This window comes from Protopterus annectens, chromosome 11.part0 (genome assembly GCF_019279795.1).
Source record: "Protopterus annectens isolate FY-2018-M chromosome 11.part0, PAN1.0, whole genome shotgun sequence".
Taxonomy (NCBI): domain Eukaryota; kingdom Metazoa; phylum Chordata; order Ceratodontiformes; family Protopteridae; genus Protopterus; species Protopterus annectens.
This window is the reverse complement of record NC_056745.1, coordinates 862,963,465-862,985,359: the sequence shown is the minus strand read 5'-3', so window position 1 is coordinate 862,985,359 and position 21,895 is coordinate 862,963,465. Positions and strand designations below refer to the sequence as shown.

Genomic DNA, 21,895 nt, shown 5'->3' with positions numbered 1-21,895 from the left:
ATGGAACTGTTCCATTTTAGAAGGTGTAATTCTGTTATAATCCATTGTATGAATATAAAGGACTGGTGTAATGCAATTAACTAAAGCGGAAGTCTGATCTGATGTATTATATATGGTTAATATGTGCATGTAAAAGTACTGTATTTTCATTTTTTCTGCTTCCTAATTGTGTGTTTCTGAACAGTGTGCTTTGTATCTCTCTGCAGTTAGTTCCCCACCCCCCCCTCTCTGATCCTGTGTTGGTATTAGTGTTGGTGGCTCTGGAATTGCCCGCCCCTCCTGTAAGTCTGTATTAGAACACTCCTCCTGGGTCCATCTCATTTGCTCACTTAACCGAGTACAGTGAGATCATATTCTGAGTCTAGTGTTCACTCTACTTAATACAGAGAGAAGATTTGAGAAGGCCAGCCCACTTAGGTTCTTCCTTCCTCTCTCCTTGCACTTAAAAAAATTGCACTTTATCCATCTGCTTTTACTGTATTTGTGTTTCCTCCTACTTTATTTTTCTTTTCTTAAAAGTACTCAATTTTATTTATTCTGCTGCATTTATTACTGCTTAGTAGTAGCCTGATTAAATTGTAACTGTTATTCTAAGTCTTTTGGTTTAAGCACTTGGGCTTCATACAGGCTGTTTTACATTAAGAAGGTTTGTGGTCTGCATTCTTGTGGGAGGAGAGGCTGGATTCTGCCCTTCTGAGCTGGGAATTTCTTTTCACAGGCTTATTGTGCCTGCTTATTTGAACTGTTTCTTTCTGAAATTGGTGTGCCTTGTTGCTCTAGCATAGTCTAGATTCAGGCCTGCTGAATCTAGCTTTGTTTGTATAACTTGAGCGCTGATCCAGGCCATCTTTTTTTGGAGAAGGTTCCCCTGCACCCTAGTAGCAGGAGTGTGCAGTTAGAACTTGTCTGATTAAAGACTGCTGAACAGGGCTCAGTTATGAGCTTTTTTTCTGGTTAATTGGGTAACTTGTTTAAATCAGTTTGTTCATTTTCTATTGTTATATACATATATATACATTTGCACTTTATTCATCTGCTTTTACTGTAATTGTGTTTCTTCCTACTTTATTACTAGGGACATTGACTACAACTCTGATCTGCAATATATAACAATAAGTATCCTTTTCTGTGCATTTAAAGTGTTTTTTTGAGTGTATCTGCTTTATTTTCTGAAAAAAAAATACACACACATATATATATATATATATATATATATATATATATATATATACTTGTTTCCCACCTTTCTAAGCTAGTATAGTCCAGTTTTCAGGTTAGTGCTGAATTTAGGGCTGTGTTACAAATCTCTGTGTTTGCCCATACCTTACTTGGATAGAAGGAAGTTTCTCTTTTCACCTGTGAGAGAGGGGAGCTTTGAGCAGCCTATCTGTCCCTGGAGGAGTGGTTTCAGCCCAGAAATTAGTAGTTGGCCACTTTGGGCTAATTTTTATCTCTTTCATTTCCCTGCTGTAAATACCGTATTTGCCCAGTTTTGTGCGCCGGGCAGTGCCAGTTAGCTAGGGTAAAACTATTCCCAGCTCCACAAAGTTTCCTCTTCAATTTTTCCCTTGGAACTAGACAAAGTTTCAACTTAAGCACTCAAGCCATTCATTTCTCAGCCCAGCACTTGCTCAAAACTTATAGCAAGCACTTATAAACCCTAGCACTAGACCCTCCTGTACTGTACAGAAGGACAAGGCTGTCTAGTCGACTTTACCAGCCATCCAGTAAAACAGTTCACCATACCTACCCAGGCATGTCCAAAGAGCAGTTTCAGGTGTACTCTCCATTCCAACTGGTGAATCTGGGCATTTTGAGGCAATGTTACAACTGTCTCATGTACACAGACAGCTCCCTCCTCCTACCACCAAACACTAATACATGTGAGAGATGCAATTATACAGCCAAACTGTAGGATAAGTTCTCTCAATCCAAGACTGGATCAGATAGTCAAGAGGAGAAGGGAAATACTTGCATCACACCACGAGTCTCACACAGACCATTAAACCAGCACCGGCAAAAAACACACATAAATACATGAAAACATACTCGGAGGCTCTAAATTAAAAAAAAATTCTTGATTTCAACAATTGGCTAAGTTTCTGGTGTCATTCAAAGGGGATCCAGTGTCTGTCCGCCTGGGATGACATGCTCGACAAGCCACGCTGCTTTGCTAGAGACGGCGTGCACCTGTAACCCTTAGGGTTTCAAATACTGGCCAAGGCTCTTGCCACCCCCATAGTGCCTTTTTTAGGCAAGGCTCAAAAGACAAACCCACCGCAGTAAAAATCATAAGTAACAAAAAACTGAGGGTAATGCTACTCAATGCCAGAAGTCTAAACCTCAAAATGCACTCGAGGCACTCCTCAGTATGGAGAAAATCGATATATGTGCAGTAACAGAAACCTGGTTTAAGGCTCCAGAGAGCACCCCAGCACTACCAGGCTACAACTCATACCATACATTTCGGCCACAGAACCCAAACCGAAATACAAAAGGTGGGGGCGTATCTATATTTATCAAGGATACCCACACCTCCAGGTTAGTGGCACAGCAGAATGCTTCAGAAATCATCCACATGCAACTAACAACAGACAAAACTGCAATTCAAATTGTAGCTTGCTACAGAAAACCCACTATGTCCCAGGACCCCCATTCCGCATTTCTGGAAACACAGGGAAACATAAAGGTCCTACCAAATACCCTAATACTGGGTGATTTCAATTACCCAAACAACTGGGAGAACTACTCAAGTACTAACTCCCTTGCCCAACATTTCCTAGAATTTATAAATTCAAACACCCTGGTTCAACTGGTCAACACTCTCACCAGAGGTGACAACATATTGGACCTGGTCATCACCAACATGAAAGACCGGAGTTCCACACCGGAGGTCAACCCCTTGCTGGTTAGATCTGACCATAAACAAATCACTTTGGATATTCACATTCCGACCCCCACCCCCGGACAAGAAAACCACTGTGAAAAACTTTTCAAAAACAAACTTCACATTACTTAAGACCGAGGTGGAAAGTTTCAAAGCCCTCATGCTGAAGGATAACACAGTCCAAGTGGCAAAATCCTTTACTAATGCATTCTACGGGCACCTACAAGAATGCATGGATCGTGCCATCCCAAGCAAAACCAAGACTCATTCTTCCAAGAAAAGGAAACCAGTCTGGTGGACTCCTGCCATAAACATGTTATGCAATAGAAGGAGGAAAGTAGTACAGAAAAGAGTAAAATCCCAAGAAGGGAAGACATCCTTGATCAGTATCAGCAAGAAACTATGATCCCTCATAAAATCATCCAAGGCGAGCTTCGAAAGAAAAATTGCCAAGGACTCCAAAGATAACCACAAGGCGTTCTTTAGCTATGTCAAGAATCTAAGTGGCAATGCTCAGATCTGCTCGGAGTTAGTGCAGAATGGCAGAAATTACACTGAACCGACCGATATCGCCAACATCCTGGCAGACAGGTTCAGCGCAAACCTCACCCCCAAAAAAGCCCAAAACCATACCAGAAGAATGTAGAGTCCCTGAAATAACAGACACTCAGGTTAAAACAGCCCTCTCCAAAGCCAAAAACACAGCATCAATGGGACCTGACGGTGTCCCAGGCTGCATCCTACATGATCTCAAAGACAAACTAACCCCTCACCTAAACACACTGTTCAAACCCAGCCTCTCCACAGGCTATGTACCCATAGAGTGGCGCACAGCAACGGTTATTATGCTCCACAATGGTGGAGCCACAACAGACCACGGGAACTATCACCCTATAAGCCTGACTAGCTTGGTCTGCAAGACTATGGAGTGCATCATCATGGAACTCATTAACAGAGACATTGGGAACCTCCAAACACTGGACCCTACCCAGTTCAGCTTTGTTAAAGGCAGATCATGCCTCCTAAACCTGGTGGACCTCTTTGAGACAGTTACCAATGCTATAGACGAGGGAAAGGTAGTACACACAGCCTACCTAGACCTCGCTAAGGCCTTCAACACCATTCCCCATTCTGGTATTATAGACAAGCTCATCAGCCTGAACATAAACCCCTACGTCACAAAATGGGTTGCTAACTGGCTCACGGATAGAACCCACATGGTGAGAGTTGCGGGAGCTAGGTCCGACTCTAAACTGGTTGCAAGTGGCATTCCCCAGGACTCAGTCCTAGGACCCCTCCTGTTCAGCATATACTTCTCAGAGGTACAGGTAAGCACAGGAGGACCATGGCTGACCAAGTTCACAGATGATTGTAAACTATAATTGACTCTCCATCTGACACAGACATCCTCCAAAAGGGTCTCACCAAGACGGATACCTGGTGTTAAAATCATGGCCTCAAACTAAATGCCAAAAAGTGCATACTCATCCCCTTTGGAAAAAACAAAGTACACACAAACTACCACATAGGTGGTAGTCCCCTAAATATGGAAGACGTAATAAGGGATCTGGGGACCCAAGTAGTTAGTAATCTCACCTTTGATAATCACATTGCCAAAGTGGTTAGAAAATCCTTCTACATGACCCACCTAATCACAAAAGGGTTTGCATCCAGATCAAAAGAGGCCATTGTGCCCCTCTACTCATCACTCATCAGAACCATCATAGAGTACAACGCCCCATTTGGGATGTACCATACAAGACACCTGCAACAGCTGGAAAGACCACAGAAGTACCTCACCAAGAGGATCACTGGCCTCAAACAGAAGCCCTATGCAGCTCGGCTGAAGAAACCCCAGCTGTACTCGGTTGCATACCACTTACTCAGAGGTGATCTCTGCCTGACATACAAGGCCATGTCCAACCCAGAATTGATGGACATGCTCCACCTAAAGAAACCCTTATCCCCTCAAGCCACATGCTCTAGGGATCTAAACCTCACCACAACAATAAATATGACATGCTGGAGGGATAGATTCCTGTCCCAGAGACTTCCCATGCTTTGGAACAAGATCCCAATCTATATTAGGCAGAGCTCCTCGCTAACACTCTTCAAAAGAAACCTTGATGAGTGGATGGGAAACAGAAACTTTACCCCGGGGATCACTTCAGTGACTCTGCTGGACAGAGGCAGAGGGAACTAAACTAAGGGGGCGGCGAAAGCCAACACATTCTGGCTAGGCATATAAATGCCTTCGGGCAGATAGGTTCATAGGTAGGTACTCAGCTATCATTTATGCATGTGGGGTAGCTACACATTAAGGGGAGCACTGGACAGCTGCTGAATATGTATATTTAAAGAGGGGGTTGGAAAAAACAAATCAAGGAGAATGAGTGTAGATGGAAACAGGAAAATGCAAAATATTCTGAATTATGAAAAACAGAGCAAAATATCCAGGTCATGAACTCTAGAGAAAAGGTGTATTCTTTGAGGAGTACATACCAGTGAAAGACATTTTTTCTGTCTGAAGGAGGCCACTTTATTTTTGGCACCTTTATTGTGAAGTTACTGTGCAATACTTATCTATTAGACCTTAGACTTTATTTGTTTTGATAAAGTCACCCTTTGTTTGAGTTCCATACAATACAATAGTTTTAAAAATAAATGTGTGTTATCTATCTATATATATATATATATATATATATATATATATATATATAGGTTTACTACTGAATTGTCGAACATCACTCGGTCGACTGTTGTATTGTCGAATGCATTAGGTCGGAAACGGAATTGTCGAAGACATTATAATCAATCGAGGAACTGTTTTACCATGGGTCGAGGTAGGTGTACAGTATTTTTCCCTACTACAATCAACTTCCCTACCTCGACCCATGGTAAAACCGTTCCTCGAATGATTATAATGTCTTCGACAATTCCGTTTCCGACCTAATGCATTCGACAATACAACAGTCGACCGAGTGATGTTCGACAATTCAATATATATATATATATATATATATATATATATATATATATATATATATATATACATATATACATATATACATACATACAATTATATATATATTATTTATATTTATATATGTTTGTGTGTGCATATATACATATACACACAGACACACGCATGCACACAGATACAGACACACATGTTTATATACAGTTTCTACTATGAGATATTGTAAACAGACATCTTACATTTCATATCCTTGATCCTAATACCTCAAAAGCCAACCATTACATGTAAGGTAAAGGAGGAACTCATTGTGACGGACAATATGTGTGTGTGTGTGTGTGTGTGTGTGTGTGTGTGTGTGTGTGTGTGTACAGCGTGACCAAGCTAGGATAATAAACGTGATGGCCAGCACAGCATGCAAATGAGCATCTAATTAAAAAATACTTGGTGAGCTGTGACCACCAGAGTAGCTGTCCCCCATAAAGTCCTGAATCACAGAGACAAGAGACCATGAGATCATGTTAGGGGTAGCAGCAGGTTTGGCACAAATGTATAACTATGAAGCTGTCCTCTCAGCCAGTAGCCACAGAAATGGATGTCATGCCACATCATAGATTGATCTGACTGTGACTAATAATGTATCTCCTGCAGGATACAGAAATAATTTTCTTCTACAGTATGGAAAGAGCTGGTAGAGATGTGTCAGTCTCATATGCAGGCTCACAGGATGCGTGGAATTCCCATTCCTGTGGATTTCAGAGTATAGTAACTTTGAAAATACTGGCTACAGGGACCTCCCAGTAACCAGTGTGGGACAATATTGGTGCATCATAGGCATCTACCTTAAGGATACTACACCAGTTTCGTGATGCCATGCTACAACACATGGACAGGCATATGCATTTCCCTGGCAACAGAAGGGGATAACAGGTCCATACAGGTATTTTTTTGGTAAAGCTCATTTCCCAGAGGTACTGGAGGCCATCAACTGTATTCATATTGCCATCCAGACCCCACCTGGACAGAGGAGCAATGGTATATCAACTACTGCGATCTTGGAGTTGTCATATATAATTTACAGGGGATGTTGTGGGTGCAGCCCCCCACCCACACATACACGTGGCTGCAGGAGGGCTTGCTCCCCTTCAAAAAATGTAGCTTTGATAGTTTTTTTTTTTTTTTTCGAGTTTTTTGAAACTTTATCATTAGATCTTTACCATATTAATTTTGAGTTGCTAAAAACTCTCTCTCTCTCTCTATATATATATATGATATATATAAATATTTATAAACCTGTGTGTGTGTATAGAAACATACACACAGACACACACACAAAAGCACAAAAACATGCAGCAGTATGATAGAACAAAAAATGTAAATGACTATATATATATATATATATATATATATATATATATGTGTGTGTGTGTACATATATATTCTGCTTTTTCGGCTTTCTGCTATTATTTTTACAGGCCAGCGCCAAGAGTTTAATGCTCAGAGATTGAGAAGTACGCAGAAGACAGCGACTTACAGTTATATTTGGAAAAGATAGTGACTTCCTTCAGCATGTCAGAAAGTACAAGATAACCTGGATGATGGGAAAACACGTGCACATTTTTATTTTGGGAAAATTAGACCAAAACACGATATTACTAGAATGTCCCACCGCCACCACGCCAGGCTGGTGACCAAGCTTCACACGCTCCATTATTGTAACGTCAGTACTCGAAGTGAACAGGATCTCTCCAGTGCATTTGTAAACATTCATTTCATTCATCACTCTACCCTTCCAGTCGGTAAAACAAAGCTGTTTGGATTACGCAGGCGCATAGTATCCCCGCTGCGCCTCTGTTCAGTGAGATCCGGGAGATGTCAGGGGTCCCTCCTTTGGTGAGGGCAGTGCCCACAAGTGTTTGCTATTATTATTTGTTTTGTGCCATATGTGTGGCAAACAACTGCAGTAGCTGATGCAAATCAATACTGATGAACTGGGATGACATGTTTTTAAATGCTTAATTTTTCCTTCAGATATCAGTGAAGATGGATACACTACTATCTGTCAAGGGCATCTGCTGATCGTAATGCCGCAAGAGTGCACAGGCTGTTAGTGTAATAGCCACATATTTCGTTTATTATCATTCCGTTTCCCCTAAAATGGCTTCAGCATACTGCAGCAGCCAGCAGACCCTTCTGCTAAGCGCGGTATATACCAGGAGCCCTTCTCTGCCTTACTCCTTTGGATCACTTAGATTGCCACATTAAGAAAGGACAGTAAGATGCCATTTACAAGCCACATGAGGTCCCAATCACGGTCTATTATATTGATGGTCAAGGAGAAACACTACAGGGGTAAAAATGTAAAACAATTTACCTTTGCGTATATGACGGCAGTTAATGTTGATCTCAATCTCCAACACAACCTTTATTGTTTCTGCTGGGAGATAATGATCGTAGGTTAGAAGTGACCGGTTCGTAAAATCTTGCGCTACTTTAGCAAAGCCCCATTAACAGGACACACCCACTAGACACACCCACTAACTCGTATTATTTACTAGCAATATTATTTATTTATTTAGTTATTCATTCATTCATTTTCCCAAGGGAAGTGTTTCGTGTATATTTGGCAATTAGACAACGCCCGGTATGAGCAAGACTGACCAGCAAAAATCAGTACAGAAACGCACTTTACATATGAACTAGACACAAAACTGGCGCTACAAGGGGCATCCAGGAAATACAATAACTAAGACATGCAAGTATGAAAAAGGCCTAGTAAAAAGGAAAAAAAAACATACTCTGAAAAATGCCTTACTCAAGATATGTTCGTACAGACTCAGCAGATACCCATCTCTTACAGATGTTTGAGCAGGTAGAAGAAAACAACATGAATATAAGCTGCATATTGTGACAGAGTGTCCAATGGAAAGCTGCAGCTTCGTTTGCTGTTACTTGCCTATTCGGAAGAAAAAAAAATGAGTGTACAAACTGCATACTGTGATAGAGCATCAGCATAACTGCAACCTTATATGCTGTAATTAACCCTGATTTCAAATACCAGTGGAAGTTCCTGTTGTAAAATAACTCGACTCCCGTGCATTCCTTCTCACATTTTCTCATGGCATAACCGCCAGGCACACCCTCGAAATGCCAGCCGCTGCTTATTTACTACAAATATTAAAAACTTTTTAATTTACCCTAAGGTGGTGTTTTGTGTAAGTAACAATCTGTGAACATCCATATGACAGACCAATGATAAGCAGCGCAGAAACATACTGTACATATGAACGAGACACATAACCGGGTGTCTAAACCTACATGTTCTGAAACCGGTGCTATTCTTTGGAGAGTGGAAAACCTGATGAGACTGATGTGAGAAAAATAACACGGCTACTACATTTATTGATTGACATTATTGCTGGATTTAAATATTCATCATCTGTTGCAGCAATGCATTTTATCAGTTATGAAAGAAAATGAAAGGCAAATTCAAAGGTAGTTAAAAGAAGGGCATCTGAACATGGGCATAGTATAACATGCATTTTAGTCAAGCAGAAGGTTATAGAATCCCCAACAGCAAAATATTTTGTCTTATGTTTAATACTTACAGTTATCTTCAGTGGGATGGTATATTTACTGGAGCAGTAGAAAGATTTAATAAGACATCTGTTTATAAAAGAGAAAGCACCTGTAGCAATAACATGTAAACAGTTTTAAGTTCTGAGATCATAGTGAGCATGACTAGTGAAAAATAGAAATTGCCAGAGTCATACTAAGTGTATTGTAGTAAGAAATACTCCTTGACACAGCAAATAGTTAATTCCAATTCTACCCAGGGTGACAAGCATCGTTTGGTCACAAGGGTGTTTGCAGTCTGAGCGACCAAACTGAAGCATCTCCACTGTGGGCGAAAAGATGAACAACCAATAACCCTGGCATGGTATATTATTATTACTCAATATAAAAATGTTATAGAATCACAAGCCTTTAACCTCGACAATGTTATCTGAGAAATTGTATCCTTGCAAATTAGACATAATTCCTAAATCACCTGTATACCTATCAAGTTTATTTTAAACTGACTTGCACAATTAACAGCCCTTTAGTGCAGAAGGAAGCATATTTCACACATTTCCTACTATATAAGAAAATATTTTCAGATTTTAAACTTGAGGTAGCAGTATCCAAATTTAATAGTCTGCCACAGTTGATGGTCTCAAACTCAGGGTGGTTGAATTGAAGGTGATGTTATTTCAAGAAGAGGCAGCATATTCAATAATACAGTGGGAAGATAACTGACGCTTTCTTTGATGAACCTTAGTATGTCATTTTAAAGAATAATGTCTTATCAGGATGGGTATTATATGGAAATTACTTACTACTTGTGGGTGTTGTGAGAACTGCCACTGCAGGTACAGGACCTTCCAACCCCTAAAAGGTCCATTATTTCCCTTCAAAGTCCATCCTATAGGAATTATTGCACTTAGAAAGTGGCATCCATGTCTGTGTGTTTTTTTTTTTTAATTAGTGTTGTGTGTTGTATTTCTGTGTGTGTGTGTGGGTGTGTGTGTGTGTGTGTGTGTGTGTGTGTGTGTGTGTGTGATCTTTTTTATATTTCACTAGTTTTGATAAAAAATAGGTCATTTTATGTATTGCATTGTTTTGTTGTGCCAATGATTACACCATTTCTCTAGGTATGACTTTATTGTGTATAGCAGGTTGATTGTAAGATATGAGACTGTATATAATGAAAGATAAATATCTATATATGCTATTATTAAGCAAAAATAATAGTAATGTGAACTAATTACTGTATTGATGTAACTTTGTAGCGCATGTAGAGTGGTGATTCTGCTCCGATATCCAGAAAAAGACATATCAGTTAAGAGCCTCTATAGGGTGAAACCTGATCGTAACCTATGTTAAGGACACCCTGCTTCAGTTGCTAAGATCGGGTATTGTTCTAAACAGTAAAACCTGCCAGTGCTGACCTGCAAACTACAGCAGCAGAATTAAAAACTGATTTAATTTTGCGTGCTAACTGTGCTGGTAGTGTGTCCCTAATTTTTTGTAACATAACAGAATCTCTTATTCTATCTTTCTGAAAGTGCTCACTAAGAAGTTTACTGGTTTGAAAGCCAGCATTTTTTTCCTGTAACTAATATTACATGGAGCAGATAAAGCTTTAAGCACTACAAAGAATTATGATTGGATCTCCAATCATAACCCGTTATTATTTGATCTTGACATGGATGCCAGTAGTTACCTCCTGAGTTATGCTCTCAAGGTGAATTTCTTGGCATCCTTGTCTCTAACACACAATAAGCTAGTTATGATCAGCGACCCTCCCACTATCTCCTATATATTTATTGATTTGCTATTTTAAATTAATTTGTTAACCATGAAAAACCACTAGGAATAAGTCTCTTTTTAAGGATGACCAAGAAGCACCTTCTGGTTATGTTACTTTTTTAGAGTCACATAGTAATCAAGTTGAGGCAGTGGGAATCAAACCCTGTACTACAAGGCGATGATGATGAACAGCTCCTAGATTGCCTGCACTAAACTGCTGGATTTAGAGATTCTTTTTTTCTTTCTAATTTTGTAAGGGAAATAGAGAGTTTTAAGTAGCTGTTTGCTTATGTATTTATTTATTTTAATTTAATTGTATTTTATTTTATTTTCTTACCCTGTTTTAGATGCATTTTTTTATCAAAATTAAATTTACTGTGACTCGGAGCTACATGATGTTAGTATCCTGGATCCTATTGTTTTTTATTTATTTATTTATTTATTTATGTTTTATTGACATTTTAATAAGCATTTGCATTTATGTCAAGTTTAACTTTTGGGTACTATATCTTGTTTTCCTTTTATGTTAGTGCTACATTTTGTTTTCTTTTGATACGGGGAATGCTAGTCTTCTCTGTGGGTATAGTTCATTCACTTCCTGCCCCTTTTTGCACTGCTGATTTTTTTTCTTTTTGTGGGATTTATGCGTTCACTTTCTTCAATATGTTATTTTCACCTTCTGGTTGTTTTTTACAGCTTCAGATAAAGGAATGTACTTAAACAGTTTCCATTATTTAATTGCTGAAAAGTTTGATTAATTTGTGTCACAGTCCAGATATATGTTGTGACGTCTGGGCAATATGGATTGCCAACAATAATGTAATGCCCCCAACTATACTGGGTCAGTAACTTAAGAGCTTCAATTCTTACTACTGACTCCAATACGAGACTGTCACTTAAACAGGACCAATATTTCACAATTTCCCCTAAGAGCACAACAGGAACATGCTCTATAACCTGGGACTGGGCAGTATACTTCTGTCCACCTCAAATATAACTCCTTATTACACACCTCAGAGCAATGTGTCCCAGTTTAAGACCTCTGATACACTCACATTTAAATAAATTAAATCTCACACATCCCAACACTTTTGGGAAAGTCTGACACAGATTTCCAGCTGTGCCCCTTCACCAAAATAATAGGGAAACATGCTGCCACCAATCAGACAGCCTTCATCATGCCTTTTTAAAGGAGTGTCCAAATATAAAATTAGATATAAAAACAAATAGTAGCAAATGGCCTAAAGCAGCCAGGCTTTCAGAGTGGCTCGGCAATTATCAAAACAGGCATAAGCACTCTCAAATCACTAAAGAAAACATTGACTGACCAGCCACAATGTAAGTTAATAAAAATATTTTAATAATGAGCAAAATGATTAAAAAAATGTAAAACAGTAATTCTCAATAAACAAACAGAACTCAGTCACCAGGAACATGAAATCAATACTAAAGGATAGAAATCCAGCATTTAGAAAAACTCTAACTGAATAGTTATAATTTTCCTATCTGACTAAAAAACACTGTCCCTAATCTAAACTAAATTATTACAACAGAACAAAGGCAGGATTACAGTTCTTGTTATTCACTGCACAGTACAGCTATGAAGAACTGACTACAACTGACTGTAACTGACTTCAGCTGTCTTCAGCAGGCTCTTTTATGCACTAGCTTAACTGTTATAACTGTTCCAGTTCTAATTTTCATTTTATATTTTGAAAATCGACCAAGAGTTGTTTGCTAAAGTTCCTTCCTGTCTTTCAGCCTCTGACAGTAACACATAGCAACTGTCAACATTCCGTTGACATCGTCTGCAGATCAGCTGATTCTGAGACAGTCTGCACCTAGAATCTTCTTCACAAATATGTGCAGTTAGAAATGTAAAGGAACACTGGTCAAGTCTTTAAAGCATTCTGTACAGATTATAAATCAACATGTAAGAACTTATTTACAATATCATAGCTAGTCTTGCTGGCATATAATATGCAGGTTAATCTGAAATTATGTACAAAAACTCAGCCAGACATGCTAGCACAGATGACAGTGTCTAATTTCTTCACATCTGTTTATATTTAATTTTCCATTTTTAATACAGATTTAGTCATATAGTTAAGTTTGGAAGATGCTGATTTGAATTGATTTGGTCATTTTTTGGGGGGGGGGCATTTCTGTGTTTGTCGCTAGATGCGCTGTTAGATATAGGCAGTTTGTTCTCTGAGAATTCTTCCTAGATGGCTCAGTAATATACTGCTGTATTTTTTCTTTCTGTGAAGATAGGAAGGATAATTTTCTCATAGAGGACTTTATGCAAAAATAACAGCACTGTTTTACTTAACTTTGTTCAGTCAGGCTTCGAGTTATATTCTAGTCATTTAATAAATAAAAGTGCATCTTCATTTTATTTAGATAATCATATATTTGGAGGAATATCTGCTGTCAGCTGAGGCTTCTAAGATTTTTGTGCATGTGAGTATGGGCTGCTAATTTTGCCAAATCACATTAATAAAAAAATGTGTAAGTTAAAAGCAATGTTATTGTTAAAAGACCAAGTGTATAGCATGTCTTTGTATTTCTGCCATACAAAATGTTCATTATGACAGATAACAACTGCACCAATTTTACTATTATTGCAAGCCTAGCGTATCTCATGCTATTAGTGACAGAGATAGTGGTCATAAAGATGTTAAAAAGTAAGGGACACAAATCAAATGATTAAGGAACCTCAAAAATTTTAAGCAACAATGACATTCTGGATTTAAAAGCATGCTGGGAAAAATCTCCATTTCATCTGTGATATGGGCTTCTTATTTATTTATAATATATGGGAAAAATCTCTCTTTGATTCAATAAAATTATTCATGAAACAGTGTAAGGGTTAACTTCCATAGTCTTAACTCTAGCTATATTGCCATGGCAATAGATGCTTTCAAGAACATATCCATAGGTAACCAAAGGTCTAATTATTCAATGTCATTTTTACATTTCAATAAGTTTGTAAAAGAATATCATTTAATAATTAAGAGCAAAAAATATATATAATCTGACCACCACAGCTGACTTAAAAAGATTTAATACTAATGAATAACATCCACGTATAAAATAAGGTAACATTAGAATGCGGCTTCCTCAGACCATGAATAATAATCCCAATAATCAACCAATTATATTCCCAAATTTGAAAACTGAGAAGCAATGAATGACTAAAAGAATTGTAAAAGCATTTGTTCATTGGATAATAATAAAAATGCATATACAATTTCTTAGTTCCACCTTTCAAAATGATTGGTACTTCACATTGCTTCTAACCAATCAACACACGTAAATAAGAACAAGCCCATTAATGTTAAATGCATAATTCATTACAATGTCTCAAATGACAATCCATTATTCATGTTGCTTTACAACCAACGAGTGCGTTGTAAAAGCATTTGTTCATAGGATAATAATAAAAATGCATACAAAATACCTTAGTTCCACCTATCAAAAATGATTGGTACTTCACATTGTTTCTAGCCAGTCAACACACATTAGTAAGAACAAACCCATCAAGGATAAATATATAATTCATTACAATATCTCAAAAGACGATTCGTGATTCATGTTGCTTTATAACCAATCAAAGCATTAAAATACGGACAGACCCATCAGAATTAAATCCATACTTTGTTTCAATGTCTTAAGCAATGAAAATTCAAAACAGGTTTCAACAAAACCTGTTCATGCAACCTTGGGAGAATATATGCATGTAATAGCAGAATCCATTTTAACTCTCAATTCTCAGTAGTATTCCTGAAATCTCTTCCCCTCATACTTTCCGAAAGCAATTCTAACACCAAGAATTTGAACGTGTGCTCACTACCAAAAGTCTGCACATGTTGAGTTAATGCATTAGTACTTTCTTCTTATGGATACCATTGATATGTTCAAGAATTCTTTCCTTCAGTGTACGGTCGGTCTTTCCAATGTAAAAAAAACATTGCAAGCCATACAATTAGCATAATAGACCAAGTCCCTATTCTTACAATCAGCATAAAATTCAAAATCTATTCTCTGACCCATCATTGAATGTATAAAATAGGTACAGGTCCTAATAAACTGGCAGACTTTACATGAATGGCATCAAAAAGTACCGTTCCTCTCAGACTTATTAGAGTGAGATTGCATACAGCTTTTGTAACATAATTGCCTTTTCAAAGAAAGATTGTTCCCAAAACTAAACTTAGGTACAGTACCCAGAAGTGTCTTTAATTCTGGGTTAGCCATCAAAATTGGCCAATTCTTTTTTATAATCACACAAGTAATATTAATATTGCTGTCCTTTCTTAATTCACTATCATGGGGATGAGTACTATCTTCCATACACTTTATCTTTTTTGAAAAATATGGTCTGCCATGCATATTCCTAAGGGAAAGTGCCTCAGATAGACTCCATGTATCTCTAATATTGCAACCTTGTCTAAGAAACACTTTGCTCATTGTAGCAAAGATCTCTTCAAGTTCCCTATCATCATTATGGAGTCTCATGTCTCTCAAAAATTGTCCTTTTAGTACATTCTTGTTAACGTGTCCAGGATGCATACTGGTCTTATGTAGCAGATTATTTTTCCTATATGGTTTCCTATAAAGCCTGGCAGTAAAATGCCCTAACAGATCTTTGTTAACTGTAACATCTAAAAATTTAATAGTGGTGTCAGTTAAGAAAAAAATCCTTTTGTTATGATATTTATTGATTTCAATGTAAAATTATTATTTTTAGTCAAATGGCTATGTGGATTGAAATTTAGGCCTGAGTTTGCACAGTGGACTTTGTTTTTAAGACTTTCATAAGCCAAAATTAAATCTCTTCTTTACAGTCCATTGTACACAGAATGAAACCTCAGTAGAATCATCTGTGAAGCATGGATCTTACACTAGGGGTCAGATTCCAAAAGAGTTACTCTTAGTGAAAGTTTGCCCTAATGCTGAAAAACCTGCTCTCAGTGTAAGTCAGTAAGTCTTTTAGAATCGGGGCCTATATGTGTAGATATATATATATGTATATATATATATATATATATATATATATATATATATATATATATATATATATATTTGTGTATATATATATATATATATATATATATATATATATATATATATATATATATATATATATATATATATATATATATATATATATGTATTGTAAAATAGTTTTGTATTTTTCAAGTGTATGAATGCCACCTATAGAAAAGAGACAGAATTCTGCATGATATGTAATCTGAGATTTCATCAAGGTTTTGTAGAACAGGACTGGAAGCATTATTTATTATTTATATTAATTAATTAATTAATCAATTAATTAATTTGTATTTGTTTACTAGGGTAGCGCACTGATCTGAGTGGAACATTTGCAGGTACACCCCGGGTGAATAGGTTCAGATAGGAAATGAACAAAATTTACAGATACAAAGATATGCTAAAAAACATATATATATATATATATATATATATATATATATATATATATATATATATATATATATATATATATATATATATATATATATTATATATACTTATTTATAGATGCAAGAATATGCTAAAAGATTTAGTTCAAGAAACAGTAAACAGTGTCAAGGCATGGATGGAAAAATTAAATTATGGTGCTTAGCAGAGCTTTGTGGATAAGATATAGCCATAATGACTGAGATGTCTTATGATACAGGGATAGCAGCATGTCATTATAGAGAGAGTTATGACATCATTAGAAGAAAAAAGTGAAAATAGCTGCAATAAAGTATAGCTAGGACAAAAGGCAGAGAAAAGATGAGTACGGAATTCCGAGGGAAGATGAGTAAGAAGAAGAAGTATGAGAGAGATGCAAAGAGAAGAGGGAAGTAAGATGAATGAGAGGCAGTAAGTAAGGGGATAACAAGATGAGATAATGAAGGATGAATCAGGGATAAAGGGGTTTATGAGAGAGCTGCTGGGGTCATGTGACATGTGTGAATGCAGCTCCGCTTTGCTTGGATGAAGAGGTATTTGTTGAGCTGTTGTCTGATGTGCAAGTACTTTTGGATGTCTCACATTAGGATGTCTGAAAATGACTGTGCATAAGAACACTCTGACTGCATAGTAAACAACTGCTCATTAAATTCAAATTAATTTACTATTAACTTTTTCATTTGTTCCAGACCTCCTCTAATAATCAGGATTACTCTTTTGTCTGCTCTGCTGAACCATTCATTCACAAGGGTAAGAGCTCTATGACCATTTTATTCGCTTGGGTGCATACCAGAATGGCACAATCAGTCTGAGGATGTACTGTATTTTTCTTTGAACCCATGACTCTCCAGTTATGCTTATTTCTTGTATCAGTAACTCCTCACTCATGCTCTAAAGCATCCGTGGAGTTAGCATGCAATGGGTCTTTGTAATGCACATCATGTCTTTGCACTGCATGATCATTTGGCCCAGACTCCACCCCCCTCCACCCATAGACAAGCACTTCCATATGATCTTAGGATCTACTGAAAAGTCTACCATGAGAATGTGACTGCAAGCTCATACCACTCTCCTTGCTTGAAGAGAAGTAAACAGGCTTAATCCTCACCATTACACCACACCCCTCAACAGCTCCAACAGGCACCTGAGCCTCTTGACAAACTTTTGCCACCTGCGATATAGTCAGGGCTTTATCTTTCAATGACAAATAAGCAAGGGAAACTTGTTATCAACTGTAACACCTAATCCATGAAATGATGTGTAATGGACCATATCTGGTTATTAACTAACTGAGAATATTGTGGGTTATTACTTCTTGTGTTAGTTACCAAGTGCTTATAGTTGTTTACTGATTGCAAGGGTGTACAATAGATCAATAAGTCCTTGAAGATTGTATTTTAAGTTCACATGCATTATTGAATAATCATCTGTTGCATTTGGCTTAGTTTTTTTCTTTGTGCTTCATTTGCTTTTGATGTTGTATTAGCGCAGTGGTGCAGTGGTAGCACTGTTGCCTCACAGTGAGAGGTTCTCCGGTTCGATTTTCAGCTGAAGTCCCTTCTGTGTTGAGTCTGCATGTGTCTGGAGCGTTTCTCTCTGGGCCTCTGCTGAAAATTGGCTTTGTTCCAAGTTGGACTTTCCCAGTAAATAAATGTTAAATAAATAAAAATTAGCATAGAGGAAGTCTGCCATGTATTAAACTTAATGTAATTAGCTCCACATGCATTTTTAGAGTTATGTTACAGTATATATGCTAAATAGTTAGTCTTAATGTTAGTTATAATTTTGACTGATGATTACCATCTAAATTTATGTTTTTAGTAGTTTTAGAAATGCATTATGCATTGTGCATGTTTCTACATTCTGTTCAAAGTATCCAGTGTTTATTTTCATTTGAATCTTTAATGTTATTTGTATGTTATACAGTTTTACAGTACTATGTTCTTCATAAGTAAGAAATAGGTAGTTAAATTATAATAGACAAAAAGGCAGAGTACATGAGTCTGTGTTGGTTCCAGATTTAAAAAGTTATTAAGTCAATACATATTTGCTGTCACTCCAGGCCTTAAGGTTATCCAGTCATATGGAAGTAATACTATGTGTCTGATATGAACCCTTATCCCCCATACAAATGCCAGACCTAGAACTGCAGTAACATGGTTTTATAACCTTATCAGAGAGCATAAAATTATTGACTCTAATGTTAATGTTAAGAAGTGTTACTGCCTAAGCTCAGGTTGTGAAAGAAAGAAAAGCAAATATACTTTCTAAAAAGTAGCTTCTTAGGATGAGGCAAGAATTGCAGAGATCAGATTATTCTCCCTTATAGGAAAGCAGTTGCAGCCATCTCACCCAGACATAGCAGTAATAGACGTGAAATCATGAGGTATGCTATATCTTGATAAGAAATGATGCAGGAAATAAACGCAAAGATGAAGGAGAAAAAGAAGACTTATAGTTTAAATCCTTAGAGGACAAAAATGGTAACCAAGCTATAATATTAAAAGAAGTGACTACTTTTTTCAAGTCCTTTCAAGAAGAGTGGATAGCAGATGGGATCTCAGTAGACAAGGGATCACAGAAAACACATGCAACATAAGCTTAACATTCTGAATATAAATGGAAACAGTTGCAAAGAATGTAAATTAAAGTTCAAGTGAAGCAGTTATTAAATAGAAAGACTGCAGATTATCTTGACAACATATTCATTTTATTAATTAATTCATTAATTAACTAATTAGCTACCAAATTCTTAATTTGTTTTGTTAGTGAGGGCAGACCCATTTACCTGGAACTTTTCAACCTACACTGGATTTCTCCTTTCTCTCTCCTCAAAAGCAGCAGCATTACAAGATTCCAAATTGTTTTGAGTCGGGATCTAGACCTGTAGACCTGGATGATTACACCTGACCAGATACTTTATACTACAGGATGATGATCCCTCACATGCTCCATGTAGCTTTTTTTTTGGCTGTAGCCCTGGTTATATATGAGGACACACAAAACAGGTGGTGCTCACATATGAACAGAGGGCCTATGGGTTATGTGAATGGGAATGGGTAAATCCCCCCATGGCTCTCTCATATCTTAACTTAAGCCATCGTGGAGGATATTCTGGAATCTAATCACAGGCCCCATGTCAAAAAAAGGTTGATTTGGTAGAGAACAGAGGAAAATCATTAGTATCAAACTGAAGAAGAAAAACAGTGCATAATCTCTTGCAGTTTCACTATTAAACTATTAAAGGGATTTTGTGGGAGACGTTTTGTTTTGTTAGTGAGGGCAGACCCACTGAGTGAAAGGCTTTTTTATAGGGTTGACTTTGGAGAAAGGCACAAAAACAGAAACTCACAGGCTGATTAAGTTTAAATGAAATTGTTATTTTAGAGTGAGTCTGTCAGTTAAGCAGCATCTTGTGTAAGTGGAGGGGCTACCTAGACAAAATTCAATTTGCCATGTAGTTAACATAATAAAAGCTATGCATAGAAGGAATCCAGTAAGCATAGGCTTGGAATATTTTCCTTTCACTTGAATACCTTTTCCAGTGATTGTTAACAAGGGTAACTTTTTTTTGTGGGAGTAGGAGGTGGATGACTAGAAGAGAAATTATGAATATGTGATAGAACATAAGTCATGAAGTTCCATGGAGGACTATATCAGTGTAAGACTGCCCATTCTTCTTTCAGTGGATACGTGTAGGAGTCCTTATAATAGACCAAGTAAAGAAATGTCAACTCCAGAATAGGAGAGAGGGAGAGACCATCCCTGCTCAAGAAATTTGGTTCCCAAACCATACAGTGTGTAGAGGTAAGACCCATTAAATTTACCTGGTACTTTTCAACCTACCACTCAATGTCTGGATTTCTCCTCAACAGCAAAGTGGCATTCCAAATTACAAGAAGTAGTTTTATTGTCAGGATCTAGACCTGTCACTTGACTGGCATTACACCTGACCAAATACTTCATACTATAGGTGATGATCCCTCACATTTGCTCCATGTAGCTTTTTTTGGCTGTAGCTGTCCTGGTTATATGAGATACACAGCTAACAGGTGCTCACATATGAACAGAAGGCCTATGCGAATGGGTCTAAATGCCCCATTGGCTCTCATATTCTTTAACTTAAGCCATCATGGAGGATATTCTGGAATCTAATCACAAGGCCCCATGTGAAAAGGTTGAAACATTAGTGAGCAACAGAAGTGAAATCACTAAGTATCAAACTGAAAGTGAAACAGTGGGTATTTAATCTTGCTGTTTCACTATTAAAGGGATTTTGTGGGAGACGTTTCACCCCTCTGCATCATGCAGTGTGAAAAGTTGTACCTCCATCACCACTGCTACACAAATAAAGAAACTCCAGGATTATTTTATATCAGAAAAAATAATTTTCCTAGATATGGCAATCTTGACCTTCAAACAAACAAACAAACATACATCACACATTTATGACACACAGATAAACAAACAAGTATCACACATTTATGATTGCTGATTTTCATGCTGTTTAGCCTGGCACCCTTTCTCAAACAATTTTGCCAAAAGTATCCTTGTCAGGAACATATATTTCACAGAGCATAGCTGTAGGGATCACAAAGACACAACCCCCTCGAGCAAAGTAAGGTAATGATCCTAGTAAGTTCTATCCAATATTATACTGAAAAATTAAACATGCCATGGTATCAGTTTTATTTTAATGTGTTCCCTGTTTAAGTTTACAAAAAAAGCAAACATTGTAAAAATTAACTGTATAATGCATTCACTAAATCAGGTGTCAGAGACAGAAAAATAAAATAATGTTAACAGTATTGGCCTTATTTTTACCTAGAACATTCTGAGTTTTATGGCATGATATTCCTGTTTGCATATTTTTGTTATTGGAAGAGTTGGGAATGATCAAAATGTTATCTTCCTAAGGGAGGCCAAGCAGAGGTAGATACCAGAAACAAATGTCTTAACCCTCCAAACTTTAGTACAGAGATAATCCTTTTTTTAATTTCAATTTACTCAAAAACATTTCATAACAAGATCAAAACAATATCAAATATAAAATAAAACAAAGCATTAAAAAGCAATCAAAATAACATTCTAACCTTCCATAAGACAGGTAATTCAGTTTATTTATATTTAATTAACTATGTACTAAACAAACTTGTTTAAGAAAAAGAGTGTGAATATAGATAACCAGATGTGTT

At 37.1% G+C, this 21,895-nt stretch overlaps 1 protein-coding gene across 4 annotated transcripts in view; it reads right to left on the bottom strand.

The window, feature by feature from the left end:
* Positions 1-8,371, bottom strand: part of SLC16A7 (solute carrier family 16 member 7) — a 1,124,843-nt gene extending 1,116,472 nt beyond the window's left edge. For all 4 annotated transcript variants that reach the window (XM_044088276.1, XM_044088278.1, XM_044088279.1 and 1 more), the window contains exon 1: positions 8,239-8,371. The gene's annotated coding sequence lies outside the window, so the exon portion shown is untranslated. The remainder of the gene's footprint in view (positions 1-8,238) is intronic.
* Between the last annotated feature and the right edge of the window lie 13,524 nt (positions 8,372-21,895).